The sequence below is a fragment of the Lissotriton vulgaris genome, chromosome 2_1 (genome assembly GCF_964263255.1).
Source record: "Lissotriton vulgaris chromosome 2_1, aLisVul1.2, whole genome shotgun sequence".
Lineage (NCBI taxonomy): Eukaryota > Metazoa > Chordata > Amphibia > Caudata > Salamandridae > Lissotriton > Lissotriton vulgaris.
Genome location: NC_141687.1, coordinates 1,704,161,410 through 1,704,174,374, shown reverse-complemented (window position 1 = coordinate 1,704,174,374; position 12,965 = coordinate 1,704,161,410). Strand labels below are relative to the sequence as shown.

General features: G+C 46.6%; 1 protein-coding gene across 1 annotated transcript in view; it reads left to right on the top strand.

Annotated features, from left to right (window-relative positions):
• The window catches only part of MAN1C1 (mannosidase alpha class 1C member 1), a 274,960-nt gene that overhangs the window by 241,215 nt on the left and 20,780 nt on the right, over positions 1 to 12,965 (top strand). The window lies entirely within an intron of this gene.

The window sequence follows — 12,965 nt, the reverse complement described above, 5'->3', positions numbered from 1 at the left end:
GACATAAGGTCACTAAACTAGGCTATTATGGTTACAATTCCTTCAAATAGAAGAAATATTCTCATCCATTGCTGAGTCACAGAGCAGGACTCTGACTTCAGGGGCATAGCATCCTCAAACAATTATAGAATGCTGAAGCTTTTGTATTTCCTTAAATGTTGTATATCTTTCTCTCTCTCCCTCTCTTTTACCTACTTGCGGTCGCCAGAGGGTAGTTATAGTTAGGACTTAGTTTCCATAGGAAAAGCATTTTTTGGTTTGCTTGTATCTTTAGTGCCGGTTGACAAATGTTCTAAAAAAAAAAATGTGACGCTCACTTCAGCTGCTATCTGGAAAGTTTGGGAGTGATCTGTGAAGCAGGAGCTGAGAAAAATTGGGTGGGGGTCCCAAAATACGTTTTGCTCATGTTAATTACAATACGGTTTTTGAAGAGGACTACAGCCTAAACCGCTGATTGGAATTACACCAAATTTGACAGAAAGCTAGTTCTTGGTCCAGAGTAGTGCAATTCGGTAGTTTGGTGTAAAGCCATTCAGTAGTTTTAAAGAGATTAACGGAAATCTAAATTTGTATATCTGGGGGTGCAGATCCTCCGCAGATCTGACAGTGCCCGTGCTGAAATCTGATTGGCTACCAACCCTTCAACCAGGAAGTGTTTGCAGCCATTTTGGGACTCAGCTTCAGCTGTGTCCTACAAAAAAAGTTTCAAATAAAGAAAAGGGGGCAGGGTTGTCGTAGTGGACCCCACTGCTGATTAAATTATTATTTTTTCAATGTTGCCACAAATTTGAGGGTGTATCTGCAAATTTACAGCAACATTGAAAAACAAAAATCAAAGTGCGGACTCTTGCGCTTGTTTTTAATCAAGCCCCAGGGTGGGCCAGGCCGTAGGGTATGTGGGCATTAAAAAAAGAAAAGGAGGGGCACACCGGCCCCCTCCTAGGGTCTTACTCACCTCGGGGACCACCACCTCCCTGGGGCTTTATTATTATAATAGAGGGGGGCCACACAGACCCCCCTCCATGAACTCAAGTGAGCCGTAGGGACCACCACTTCCCCAGGGCTTTATTATTATTAAAGAGGGAGCTGTCCTGATCCTCTTCTTCCTGGGGCTGCTCGATGCCCTGGGGATCACCACTTTTCCAGATGGTTAGATGGAGGCCATGTGGACCCCCTGGGCCCCGGGCAGTACCACATCTTCTGAGCCTATGAAATTGCTAAAAGTGGGCCCCCGCCCTGGGTATACAGACCCGGGGACCTCCACCTCCCTGGGGCCAGCACATGCAGAATAAAGGAGGGGCCGCCCAGCCCTCTTTCTAGAGCCAATAATGGCCCTGGGGCACGCCACCCTCCTGGGCCGGCTCCTGCTATGTCCCACGGGACCTAGCTGTTTGTTCTGACTTAAGGGGAGCTTTGACAGCATGTCAGAGCAAACACGAACTCCGCTCTCAGAAAGTAAGAGCTGTGAAACCGTTCCCAGTTTCTAAGAGTGGAGTTTGGATCTGTTTCCACGCCCACTGTTAAGGAGGCAGGGAAACAGATTAATGGGTCCTCTCACAGACGGGGAGCTACATGTTTAGCAGCTCCCTAACTGTGAGAGCAATGCCGGTTCCCACAGATGGGAAGCCAGCTATAACCGCTGTGCTTTGAGGCTTCCCCTGCAGTCCAGGGGGAAAAATAAGCAGAAGGGTCAAAATAAGGGTTAGGAAAGAGCAGAAGGAGGCAGAATAAAGGTCACAGAAAAGGCAAAATAAAGGTTAAAAGTGAGCAGAAAGAGGCAGAATAAAGGTGAGAAACAAGCAGAAAGAGGCAAAATAAAGATGAGAAATGAGCAGCATGAGGCAGAATAAAGGTCAGCAACTAGCAGAAAGAGAACCACTGACACGCTCACTCATACCTCATAGAATCTCTCATACAATCTCTCATACACTCACTTGCACTCTCACATAACCCTTCACATACACCTTCATAGACCCATACCAGTACTCACATAACCAATCACTTGACCATAAAGTCACTCACACAAACACTTACTCATATTGCCACTCACACACCCACTAACTCACCCATAGAGCCACTAATGCACCCACTCACCACTACAGCCACTCACACATCCACTCAAACAGACACACAAACACTTACACACCCAATTATGTACCCTTGCACAAATATGCTTTTTTGGCCCTCCAGACTTTCACAGTAGAATTTGACAACTCCTGCAAGAGTCCCATAGGAACCAGCGCAGCCCTCTGGTGCACCAGTGGGACTCTTATGGGAGCTAAGGTGGACAACTGTACTTCTGTAGGAGTCCTGCAAGAGTGAAAACAAAGACATTAAAAAAAGAAGATTGTGTGGTGGATCCAAGTAAGTGATTGCCCGTTAATGTGGATTTGACCCCCTATGGGTTTGGACACAGGGCCGAAGGCCATGCATGGCAGGGTTAACTGCAGATGTATTTTAATATGATATTACTTTACATTTTAAAAAAACATAGAAAGTTACTGAACAAACAGGCTACACAACGTTTTGCAGCATATTTTTACTAGTTGAAGACAGGTGGCTGGTTTTTTGCAGTAGCAAAGAATATAGATAATCCTGGATAAAATTAGTGCATTGATCATGGGAATTATAAACCTCCCTTCAAGGAATGGTAAAATTCATTGTATATGTGTTAGCAACTAGGGTGGCAAGATCCAGACTAGAGCCAATATGAATGCCCAGATTGATAACCACATTTGTAGAGGTCAGCAGAGGTCCCATGACTGAAGGCCAATTGAGTTATTCTATTTCCAAGTTCTTGGAGAGATTGGTAAAACATCTGTTTTATTATAAATTAGTTTTGAGACCCTCCAATGCAAGAAAATCATAGTGACATCATTTCTAAAAACAGTAGGCCTTGAGCATTTTAATCAGCAGAACTATAAGAATATTGTCCTTCATTTAAATAATGGCTCAACATCTAGCACACTGCCTGTCACTTCTGTTGGAATCAGCAGGTTTTCTGGATTGTTCGCAGGTGGGTTTCCATCCTAGTCATGATAAAGTCAGTCGTATTGGCCATGTTTGACGAGCTGAGATGCACACGACATAAGGGCATTCATGCAGATCTCCTCCTCCTTGACCATTTGGCAGCTTTTTGACAAAATGGACAATGGCATCCTGGCCAATCATGTCGCAGTAGAAGCATTTCTTTCCCAGCTCTGCAGTGGTTTACGTTTTTTCTGACAGACAGTCCAGATAGTGGTTTTACCACCATTTGCCTACAAGGAATTATCAGTTGTTTGAGGGGTGCCACAATGCTTTTCGCTTTCACCTATTTCATTCAATATCTACATGCAGTCAAAGGGAGGTCTGATTAGGCCCTTTAGATTGCATGGCACTAGACAAATAACCTTACTTGCTGCCGCTCGTAGGAGAGGACTTTGCTGGGCGTTCTTCTGCCGTTTTAAATGTAAATTGATACTTGTATAGCGCACTTCTCACCCGCAAGGGTCTCAAGGCACTTGTACGAATACAGCCGAGGAACCCATCCTGGCTTTCCCCGTGAGGCATCCACTCCTGGGCACCCCCAAGGTGGAGGCCAGGCATCCTTAGCGTTGTGGGGGCCGTTGTGGAGATTAAGCAAGCTATTGCCCAGAGTTGCAGAGTGGGACTCCATGATTGGAATAGGCACCGAGGCGAGAATTATCAGGTCCGTGGAATTTTGAGCCCAAGACCCGCCTAGGCGGGGAATTGAACCCTGGTCCCGGGCTAGACCTCTGCATCAGGGTCTGCCGCTCTAATCATTGTGCCACACTGGCTCTGCCGCTGCTGAGGACTACAAGGTCCAGGAGCACGGGGAGTTCGAACACCTGTGCCCGCCCGCCCACAACTGCTATATCACTCCTCGCGGCCCCCGCTTCGAGGGCACCGCTCGTAGGAGAGGACTTTGCTGGGCGTTCTTCTGCCGTTTTGTGCCGCTGCTGAGGACTACAAGGTCCAGGAGCTCGGGGAGTGTGAACACCTGTGCCCGCCTGCCCACAACTGCTATATCCCTCCTCGCTGCCCCCGCTTCGCGGGACACGCGCCGGGCGAAGCCAGGGACGGGCCCGTTTGAGCCCGTTGGAGCCTGGGGGAGGCTGTTTTGCGATCATATCGGCTGTTCTTTCTGCAAGTATTGAAAGTAACTACTTATCGGATCCATTTTTTTGCTTTTTGCTTGTGAAATGTCTGGGTGAGATGGAAAGGGGAAGAAAGCCGCTGGGGTGGTTACGTAGCGGGGACCCTGGACCAATTTATAATGAGAGCTACATCGGTCCTGGGGTACGAGATTGCCATCACTGAGCGTTGTCTTTGCCTGGACCCTGCCTTTGCAAAACGTTCGTCCCTGGGGGGCCTGGTAAACTCACGTTCCCCGGAAAAAGGCTTACAGATTGCCCCTGTTGTTGGGTCTCCGAGTCAGAGCCCTCGACAATCATTACAAGATACAGGGGACATGTATCCGGCCTGTACAGACTAAGAGGAAACCAGGGGCTGCCGCCATGAGGAGGAAAAAGCCTAAGATACCGAAACTCAATAAGGCTGCTGACCAGGGAATGAATAAACATCTTATTATTGAAGCTCCACTGGAGAGTATGTCAGCTGCAAACAGCACGAGTATGGGTGATTCTGTTGCCTTATTCCCTCAGTTTGAAGAAGTCTACTGGCAACAAATAGGAGGCCTCATCGTCCCTCCAGCCCTTAATACAAAGACTTCTATTAATAGAGATTAGGCTGGAAAAATGTGAAGAACAGATGGTGTCAACCCTGGAATCCATTAATAACAAAATGGTGAACTCTGGACAGACCCTTGATTTGGTAAGGGATGGATTACGGGGTCTTACGGTCACCACCGCCCCTAATGTTTCATCTCCCCCTTTCTTAACAAAATGGACTTGATTTCCACAGTGTTCGTGATTCGTCAATCAACCGCACAAGTCGGCGGACAGTCTGTTCGGGCCGCAGAAATACGTCTCCAGGTATGAGCTCAGATTCAGTCTGTTCTTCAAACATCAATAATGTAGAGTCAGTGATGGGCCTGTCTTTGGTCGATCTTTCTGTTGTCTTCGCAAGGATGTCCTTGCCCATGGGAGCGCACCTTTGCAAGTGCGAGACATTGCATGTGAACCTCCTATTCTCCGATTCTGTAGTTATCACGGTTCCTTATTGCAGTGTGACTGCTAATGGCTCGGCTTGGTAGTAACAGTCTGTCTTCCTTTGTGGCACTTGTTTTTCCAAGCATCTGCTTGCAGTTTCGCTTCTTTGGTCTTTTTGGTCAGGAGCAACAATGTCCTCATGTTCACACTCCAGCATGTCTGATAGCACGGTATCATCTGAACTGCTTGTCCTGGTTCGGTTCTGGGACTCATTTGCTGGCTCTATCTGTCTTGCCCGCTCCCACTCGCATTCGGGATTATTGAACTCTTTGATCACCCGGGTATGTTCAGGTTCCGCTCTCATCCGCTCTTGTCTTCTTGATGAGGATCTATCTTTGTCAGCATATTTTGCCTTCTTGACGGAGTGATGAGACAGTTCTTTCCCAAACCAGTGTGTAGTGTCCGATATGTTTGTTTTTCTTCTGAAACCCCTTGGAGTCAACCTCGCAGACCCCGTCAGGGGTGACGGTACCCTACTCAGGTTTGGATACGGCTGCAACTGACAGGACAAGTTGCTTGATGGGGTGATCGAATATTCCGAGCCATCGGCGTGAGATATGTTGCGTTGGACGGGTAGAACATTCTCTGAATCCAATGTGCGTTCAGATGATCGATAGCATTGGCGTTGTCGCAAACTTGATTCTGTTGACCCGAGTGATCGTACCGACATGCCTTCTGAATCAGGGGCGTCTCTTGCTGATTTCCTTTGGGACCATTCTTTCAAGTATGTTTTGATTAATCCATTTCTCGAACTGGTAAGCCGTGATGAACTGCTCTTAGAGTCGGAGCTGTCTTTGGGACATTTCTTGGGGTACGTCTCTCGACATGTCTTCCGAGCTGCTTCAGTGGAAAGATTATCCGACAGCCATACATTTATTTCTTTTGTTCGATCCCACGGCCTTTTGTCGCTGCCCCACTCGCATGACGTTACTTGTCTCCTCTCAGTTCCATCATTGTCACGGGCATCGGGAGTGTGTTTGCCTGTCCCTTTCTGACGTCTGAGTGAGTCACCCTGTCTTATGCGGTTTGTTTCTTCTTCTCGCTTGTTGGGTGCACTGTTCCCACGGCTTGATACTTCTTCAGACTTGTCCACAAAGTTTAATGATCAATGGGTCGCTCGGATGTGTTTGTGTACCAGTTTCCAGGGTTGACCTTCACACTGGTTGAGCAGGCTGTCAGCTGTTCCATTTATGTGGTCTGTCCCACTTGATGCTGCTTTATAATAGCTTGTGACGTATGTTGAATGACTCCTTGAGGTTGTATCCGATAAACTGTCATGACCCTGGATCGTCCTGGTCTTTTATCGGCCCTCCGCTTGCGTATGGATAAATCTGAGTGTTTCATGTCACTTTGTCTCTCATGATGTCCTGGCTTCGGCTTACCTTTGCCCTCCCTCTTTCTAGTGTTCTTGGTTTGCTTGAGCTTTATGCTCTGACATGAGAAATGTCTCCCCTTTCTTGTCTTCGTTTCTTGCACTGTGGCGCAGTTCTCTTGATAATCCCCTGGCTTTGTCCCACTCTCCAGCTTCAGCCCTCCTAATGATTTCCTTTAGCGAGAACTGCCTTTGAAGGATTTTGTGCCTTGTGTCTGGTCTTGAACAGCCCTCGATTATCCGGAGTCGAATTGCTTCCTCATTTGTGAAGGTACTGAATTGGCAGCACTGTACCAAAGTTTGTAACCTTGTTATGAAGTTTGGTAATGATTCTCTGGCTCCTGCCAGACTGCGTTGAAATTGATGCGTTCATGATCCATGTTCGTCTTTGCGTTGAAACAAGGGCGTAGTGCCTTTTTGAGTTTTCCATAAGTTTTTGTGTCCTTTGCAGAGAATGTTCTGATTATGCGTCGGCCTTCATGGCCCACTAGTTGAAGTAGTAAGCTTAAACATTTGCCATCTCTTCGCTCTCCGGTTGCTTCAAGAAAGGCATCCAGTGATTCCAGCCACCGGTTCCATCTGGGACTCAAACTCTGGTTGCTGGTCTGTGTGACTGGGGGTGGCACTTCAATGCAGGGATTGGATCTTTGTGTTTCTTTTCCCACCGACATGTTGGAGGAAAATTGTAGTATGCTGATGTCACATGATTGTTCACTTGGCTTTCCGTATTATTGGCTGACCCTCTTTGGTCGAGATCTTGCGGGTAGTTGTATTCCTTGAACTTTGGGAGGATTCACTCATGGGTGACCACTGTATACCATCCACCAGATGCAGGACTCTTGCGGTTCTTGTCAAGATTAATGCAGGTTACCAGTCAGTTAGTTGGTGAGAGAGAAAGCTTCCTGTATACTTGTTTACTCAGGCTTCTAGATCATTTATTTTCTCAGGTTCCTTTAGTTTCAATTATTTATCTTCACGTAGTGCTGAAGGTTTACTTTAGGACTTGCCTTTGCTTATGCTCGTTACGTTCGGGATCTGCATTGGCTTGCGCTTGTCGCATTCGAGATTTGCATCTGCTTGTGCTTGTTTACTCTTGAAATTTGCATGTGCTTGTTTAGTTCAGTCTTGTATTGGCTCGTGCTTGTTGACTTCAGATGATTGCATTTACTAGTACTTGGGGAGACCGCTGCTTACCTGATAATCCACAGCAGACGCCGCACCACAGAGGGAGAAGCCGCCACCGCCAGGAGTCATCCGGCCATTGAACTCCGCGCCGCCGCTCCGGGAACCACAACACCCGGCAGGCCTCGCGGCGGCGCGTAGAGTGACGCGCACGGAGAGCGCGAGCGGGATTAAAGGCGGGCAGACACCGGCAAAGCGGGGGAGACCGCTGCTTACCTGATAATCCACAGCAGACGCCGCACCACAGAGGGAGAAGCTGCCACCGCCAGGAGTCATCCGGCCATTGAACTCCGCGCCGCCGCTCCGGGAACCACAACACCCGGCAGGCCTCGCGGCGGCGCGTAGAGTGACGCGCACGGAGAGCGCGAGCGGGATTAAAGGCGGGCAGATACCCGCGTCGCGGGACGCGCGCGGGAGCGCCCGGGGCGAAGCCCGGGCAAAGGGCGGGCCCTCTACGGCTCTCATCGGCCAGAAGAGGCTGGGCTGGGCCAGAGGTCCTGGTACAAGCTACCCGGTAAGTCAAAGCTTCATATTTGCATATAGTTCGCCACTACTTTTCACCGCCTTATGGCTACAGCTGCTACTAGTCCTGCCCTCGTGGGAGCAGACAAAAATGGGGGCACGTCTAATAGAACATTGGACGATTACTTTCTCAAACCAGCTCTAGAAGGTAATAAGGAGCTTCTGCTAGCTGAGAGGAGGGCTGATCATCGCCGTTCAATAGAACGCATAAAAAACAGAACATTTTCCGAACCCATAATGTCTGTTTCCCAGGACGACGATCTGACTAGCACCCCAGCAGAAAACAACTCACTGACTGCCAGTGTACCCCTGCTCCTTCAAGAATGTTTAGCCCCAGCAGTGTCACCTACTCAAACCCAACAAATCTTACCAACTGAGACCAATGCCCTTAATAATACCTCCAAGATCTTGATATCACCTACAATAAGACCTGGTAAGGTTGTAAGAGGCAAGAACTCGAGGCAAGTGGCACAAAAAATGCATGGGCCCCCTCCATCTAAAAGAAGACGGAAAACAACATCCGTGAATAAGCCCAAAATAAGTCACACTGAGTTTGGCAAAAAGGTGAACACTGTTGCTATAACACCACTGGGAGTTCCTGATACTAACCAAGTCACAGCAGCTAGTCCTATCCCTCTAATACCGCCAGCTCAAGTAACTATAGAGCTAGACACTACTCATACTCAGATGGAAGAGGACTCACAATTGGCCACCCCAAAGTCACTTCTGGACAATATTGAGTTGATTGTACGTAGTTACATGCTTGCACTGGCAGAAAGATTTAAGGGGATGGAGTCAAGGCTAGGTAAAATAGAGGGGGATTTGACTGCACTAGGGAATTTTGTATGTTCACAAGGTCAATCTAAAGTGCAACAACAAAAAGTCCTTACAACACAATCCCTTTTAAAAAATGTTGTGGGTCCCACACCACCTACATCCACTACAGGTAATAGCCAGGCAGCAGTAGTAACCTTAGCTGCCCCTAATCCCTTGTATGTGGCCTCGAAAACACATGGCGGCAATACTTGTAATAATTCTTCATTAACAGTCTCAATAGCTGCCCAGGGTAGATCAACTACCACAACATCAACTAGTAATACAGTTACTTCAGCCAATATTCTAACCAGGGAACCTAGCATTCTCCCGGATAGACTCCCTAGACCCGAAGGGAAGGAGAATATCCGGGGAAGAGGGGGTCAGTCTAGGACACCGCCTACGGAACTCCCACCGGAAGCACTACCGTATGTGGTTGTACTCACCGGGGTCCCCGAACTGCCAAATTGAAAAAGAAAGGGATACTCTCAACTAAAAAACAAAATAATGCATTGGCTTTCTCTATATAGACCAAAACCCATCACGGTAAATGGCAAAATAGTCCATGTTCGTCGCCTGTCTTGGTTGGGGGGCAGAGCGAAGGACATAGGTGGTGACGTTGTGGTTATAAATTTTAGAGACAGAAATGCAGTACACCATATCCTGAATTGGCCATACGGTAATGAAAAGAACTGCATAGTACCACGTCCCCTGACGTACTTTTACCCCAGATCCACTGTCTTCCCCCCACAATATCAAAATAATAATACCTTCTATACCTCCCAATTCCTCAACATTGAGTCTGCCTTGAATCCTGTATACATGCACCAGTTAGCTCCACCACCAGTTATACAAGGGTGGAATACTATACCATTTAACCATAAAATAGGTTTTAATGGTAATATGTCAAATTTGATACCATTTACCCCCTTAAAACTCTCCAACAGGTTCGAGGCCTTCAGCGGTCTGGAGGAATGCGACTGATGTTTAAGGAGTGTAGTGGCCACTGGGGGGGGTGAAAGCGTCTCATGCACCATAAGGTCACATGATAAGATGGGTAGCTGTCATCACGAAAAAGAGACACATACTGCTTTAACATCTGCTGGAAAAAACAGTAGATTCCCTGCAGTATTACCCACAGTGTTTTCTGGGGAAAATGAGGTGACTCCAATGCTTTTACCCGTTATAAGGCCAGTAAATAGTGACACTGAAAGCGGTGTCGATAAGGGTGTAAGTACGGTAGGATACCACGAAAACCACCCTAGTACATCACTGTTAACTGTGGTTTCTCCACCTAGAACCGAGAACTCTTTTGTTCGGTACGGGGCTCCTGATCCTATTTTTGAGCATTTGGAGCCGGTTGCAGCGGGCACCGCGGGTTTGATGGTCACAAATGCAGTGATGCCCACTCCAACATCCGCTCCAATTTTCAGAGAGTCTGTTACCTGCCCTGTATCCGATGATTGTGTAAGCCTAATCTCATGGAACATAGCTGGCTTGGCCAATAAGTTAGGAGACCCAGTATGGTTATCATTCATCAAAAAATTTAGTATTGTGTGTCTTCAAGAGACTTGGTTGGAGGATAAAAACGTTCATTTCGATGGTTTTCTAATTTTTATTACCCCAGCGGTCGCCTCGATTAGGGGCAGAGCCAAGGGTGGCTTGGCCACCTTTATTAACCTGGGTTTGCTCTGCAAAACAAGTAACTGTCACAACGATAATTTGAACATCCAGATGATTGACCTAAAAAATGGCAGGAATGTGTTGACCCTGGTTAACTTTTATAATGCTAATAGCAGTAATGATGTATGTAATATTGCTTCCTTAACAGAATCATTGAGCAAAAATGTTTACACTGTATCACGGCACCTGTTGATAGTAGGTGATTTTAATGTCCAACCATGTGGTAATCCAGCCAGTACCCCAATGGGCTCCTTAGGGTGTAATAATGTCGAAGGTTTTCACTTCTCTCACACTAGGGGTGGCAAGAACTTAAATGACCTAGTGAATGAATATAATTTGACTGTAGCTATGTCGTTGGTTCCTGACACAACATTTTTTGACACCCCAACCTTTAAAGGACATGGGCAGGGATCCTTTATTGATCATATACTAGTATCCTCAGATCTTGTACAATGGGTCTCGCACTTTACTATCCATACCAGTGTATACAGTGATCATAATCCCCTCGTCATTAATTTGGGCGGGCCTTTACTTATAAAGCGACAGTCGCGCACTGATCATGGCACGCTGAGTTGCGTAAATGGCAGACGTCGCATTAAATGGACAATGATAAACCAAGACACTTTATACTCCAAAATAACCATTGCATGTGAAGAGGAGCTGTTTGCATGTTTATCTTCTGACTCAACCCCCTCGAATATTCTGACTAGGTTTGAGGGGCTGGTCACCAAAATTGGCTCCATGCTCACAGCGCCAACAAAGGGGCAAAGTGGGAAAAATTCCAAATGGTTTGATCATAACTGTTCAAAGGCAAGTAGGGACCTGAAATATGCTTTAAAAATTAAACAAAGAGATTCTGACTTGATAAAAAAACCTTCGCTTGGCTTATAGGAAAGCAATAGCTGTTAGAAAAAAGGAAATTAAGGTCAACGTTACTGAATCCCTTTTAGACCCATCAGTGTTGGGGAACAGTAGCAAGTTTTGGCAAATAATCAACAAACCTTTGTTTGATAATCCAAATGACACAGCTCTTGGTACAAACATCCCAGAGGGGGAGTGGGTGACTCACTTCAGCACAATTTTTAAGAGCAATGAGCATTGGGAAGATCATGATTTTTTAACACCAACTGTGATTCCATTATGTTTTACAGTAAATGAGATTGTTAGGGGAATACAGGGTCTAACCAGCAACAAGGCCCCGGGCCCGGACGGATTACCCCCAGACCTGTTCAAATCTAGCATCCCCTTTTGGGCTCCAGTTCTCACGGCTGTAATAAATGCAGCAGTGACAACGGGGTGCCCAAAAACATGGGGTCTATCGACTATAGTCCCCGTTTTTAAAAAGGGCGATCGCAGCAGCCCGTTATGTTACAGGCCAATTTCCTTAATAAATTCAGTAGCTAAAGTGGTAGGGGGTGTAATTCTTAATAGGTTATCCACATGGGCTAAAGATAATAACATCCTCTCACCTATACAATATGGGTTCAGACCAGGCCATTCGACCATTACACAGTGCCTGAACCTATATCTGATTCTAAGCAAATATACCCTGGCGAGACAAGGCACTGTCTACATGGCATTTATGGACTTGTCGTCCGCTTTTGACTGTGTGGACAGAAGCTTACTATGGGCTACCTTGCTGAGAATGGGTGTAGAGAGGAATCTTGTCAACTTCCTTGCCGATCTGCACTCAGATACAAGAGCAAACGTCCGTTACACTCAAGATCTTAAAGTAACGGACAAATTTAAAATAAACCGGGGTGTTCGACAAGGTTGTATTCTGGCCCCATTCCTCTTTAACCTGTACATTAATGAATTGGAGGAATTTCTCTTAAACGTAGAAGCAGATTACCCCTTAGTTGAGCGCAAAGGGGTACCTGTATTACTCTATGCTGACGATGCTGTTCTCATATCTAGAACAGCAATCGGTCTCCAGAAATGATTACATTCTTTTTATAAATTTATGGAGTCACGTGGCCTAAGTATAAATAATTCCAAGTCTTACGTCATGAAAACAGGAAAGGGTACCCGGAAAACTGACTCCTTTAGCATAAATGGGGAGAAAATCCCATCAACTAACTCCTTCTCATACCTTGGGGTCCTGCTAGATCATAAACTATCATGGGGCCCAGCAGTCTCTAAAAAGAAGGGAGAAACAACAAGGGTTAATGCGGCCATTCTTGGCTTTGCAAAAAAAATCGGCAATTGCCCTACGGCAG